The sequence below is a fragment of the Rhinolophus sinicus genome, linkage group LG05 (genome assembly GCF_036562045.2).
Source record: "Rhinolophus sinicus isolate RSC01 linkage group LG05, ASM3656204v1, whole genome shotgun sequence".
Lineage (NCBI taxonomy): Eukaryota > Metazoa > Chordata > Mammalia > Chiroptera > Rhinolophidae > Rhinolophus > Rhinolophus sinicus.
Genome location: NC_133755.1, coordinates 70,042,777 through 70,045,990, shown reverse-complemented (window position 1 = coordinate 70,045,990; position 3,214 = coordinate 70,042,777). Strand labels below are relative to the sequence as shown.

Here is a 3,214-nt window from a genome sequence, read left to right as displayed (position 1 = left end):
ACTCTAGAGCAACCACTAAAAAACAAACAAGCCAAAAAAGTACAATAGATATTCTACAAAAGGGGAGAAAATTGGGTAAAAACAATTGTTCAGCTAAAGCCACAAAAAGCAGAGAGTGTGGAAGACAGAAGTAGGAACGATGTAGAAGAAAAACAAATACAAACAGTAACAAACGCTGATCAAACTATATCAATATTCACTTTGAACATCAGTTGTCTAAACAGACCAATTAAGAAAACAGAGATTGTCAGAATATATCAAAAGGGAAGTCCCAACTATATGTTGTCTATCCTAAACCAATTAAATATAAATACACATATAGAGTAAAATAAGGGGATGGAGAAACACATAGGCAGTTAATAGTAATCAGAAAAGCTATATTAATTTGATGGAGCAGATGTCAGAACAAAGAGAATTATCAGGGTAAAGAGGGACATTGCATAATAAAAATGTGGTAAATATTCCAAGAAAACATAATTATCCTTAATGTGCGTGAATCTAACAATAGGGCACCAAAATATGTGAGGGCAAAAACCAACAGAACTACAGGAGAAATAGATGAATCCACTATTATATTTAGATATTTTGATGTCCTTCTATTAGAAATCGATCCAGTATGCAGAAAATCAGTAAGCATATAATTGAACTCTACAGTAGCATCGATCAAACGGATATAATTGACATCTATAGCCTACTTCATTCAAAAGCAACAGAATATACATTTTTCTCCAGTTGACATGGAACATTCAACAAAATATATCATATTCTGGGCCATAAAACAGACCTTAACAAATTTAAAATAATAGAAACGTCTGGTCTTTGACCTTAATAGAATTAAATTAGAAATCAACAATAGAAAGATAGCTGGAAAATCACAAAATACTTGAAAATGAAACAGCACATCTCTGAATAACATATGAATCAATAAAAGATATCTCAAGAGAAATATAAAAAATATTTTGAATTAAATTAAAATAAAATATGACTTATCTAAAGTTGTGAAAGCAGTGATTAGTGGGAAATTTATAGCATTGAATGTACATATTAGAAAAGAAGAAAGATCTAAAATCAATATAATAAGTTTCTACCTTAGGAAACTAGAAAAAGAAGGAGGAGGACTGGAGGGGGGAAAGAAGGAGGAAAAGGAGGGAAAGTGAAGAGGAGGAGGAAGGGTGAGAATAAAGAGGAGAAGGAGAAGAATCTGGAAGGGAAGGGGAAGGGGAAGAGGAAGGAGAGAAAAAAGAAGTTGAAGGAGACAAGAAAAGAGCTAGAGCAGAAATTAATGTAATTGTGAACAGGAAGTCAATAGGGAAAACCAACAAATCTAAAAGCTGTTTCTTTTAAAAGTTCAGTAAAATTGGTAAGTCTCTAGCCAGCCTAACTAAGAAAAATAAGGGAGAGGACACAAATTACTTATATCAGAAACAAAAGATGGGATATCTCTACAGAGACCATGAAAGTAAAAGGGATAACAAAAGGATACTATGAACAATGCTACGCCCACAAATTTGATAAACAAATGAAATGGAACAATTTTTTCAATGACAATTCCCAGAACTCACACAAGAAGAAATAGGCAATCTGAATAGGCTGACATCTATTACATAAATTTAATTAATAATTAATAACTCTCCAAAACAGAAAATATGAGGCCCAGATGGATTTACTGGTGAATTTTACCAAATATTTAAGGAAGACATTTGATCAATTCTCTATAATCTCTTTCAAAGATAGAAACAGAAGGAATACTTCCACCTCCCATAATGAAATTCATCCAAGCATATCCTTCTCTGCTACTGTCCTGTAGTTTTCTTTGAAGTTATCATTTCTGAATCAGGGTTAAAAAGAACGTTAAGATTATGGGAGAAGAAAGTTGGATGAGATTCACCACACTAGCTGTTCCATTAGAGCTGCTTCATTTTCTCATTCGTGTCTATTATGGATTATGAGTGCTCATCCAGGCTGGAGGTAATTAGTAAAATATCTCTTCAGCTTTTTCAAACTATCATATTTGTATTATCTTAAGCAAAATTGCATCTGTGATTCTCATTTCAGCTCAATAGATCCTGTATCTGTCAAATTGTAACAATAGGGTATCTATCTATGAACCTTGGTTTCATTACTGTTTTTCTTTATGTCTGCATTAATGTTGATATTTTATTGGAACATTTAGAGAGCCTACATTGACACAGATGACCAGAGTATGCTATAAGTTAGAATTCCTGGTTTGACAAGATTTAAATCAGTTCATTTTCTTATACATCATACACTTCTGTCTCAAAGACTTAGTGTATAAACTGTTGTTTACACTTGTATTCTTTTTTTATTAAAACTTTATTTAAACAAGGGAGAGCACGAACGCAGTTCCCCACTACCACAAATTATGCAGTCGAGTTTCCCACATTTGGGGAAACCCACGGGTCAGCACATCTGGAGTGCAATGGATAAGCCTCGCCCTGGGAAAACCACCTTCTTGATCATGATATCTCCCCTGCCAGGTAAGTATACAATTGTTTTCTTAAGTAAAATATAGGAGCTAAAAAAAACTGTAAAAAAATAATGTTATATGAATTTTCATAAAGAAGCATCTATTAATTTGTCTTTTGTGCAAATCCAGACTTTTATATAGTCTAGTATTAAATAAATTATTCATTATAATTTATTTTTCTCTGTATTCTGGAAAACATTCATTCTTTTAATTTTCGGTTTCCTCTAAAACTGCTCTTAATTTATTGAGCCTCTATCTCCATCTGCCTTGCTGGTGTAGTTCTGTATTCTACCTCTTCTGTTTTATCTTTGGGTTAACTTGTTCTTTTTTCATTCTTTTTCAATGTGCTGGGAACCTTCCTGACAATTTGCTAGGAAGCAACATTCTTTATTGAATCCTCTTCGAAAAAGAAAAGCAAGATTCTAAACTAAGAAAGATAAAATCAGCATAAAATATTAGCATGCCATTATTTTCTAAACAAATGAACTTAACCATAACTAAAGAACACAGTCAAAAAAATACCTGGAACTATTTTATCTTCAATAATATGCAAAGGCTATATTTAACTACAACACTTAATAATAAATTTTGTGTTTTCTTTTTATTGTTGGAGAAAATAAAAATATTAAATAATTTGATGGAAGACCTGAAAGTAACATTTGAGAAAGGGAGTGAAAGAGGTATCATTGCATAATTTGACTTTCCAGCAAAATAAAACATATGGGC

At 32.2% G+C, this 3,214-nt stretch overlaps 1 non-coding gene across 1 annotated transcript; it reads right to left on the bottom strand.

Annotated features, from left to right (window-relative positions):
• Positions 1-2,343: 2,343 nt before the first annotated feature.
• Positions 2,344-2,506, bottom strand: LOC141571996 (U1 spliceosomal RNA). The gene has a single exon (XR_012497029.1). It is a non-coding gene; the product is annotated as a U1 spliceosomal RNA (small nuclear RNA).
• Between the last annotated feature and the right edge of the window lie 708 nt (positions 2,507-3,214).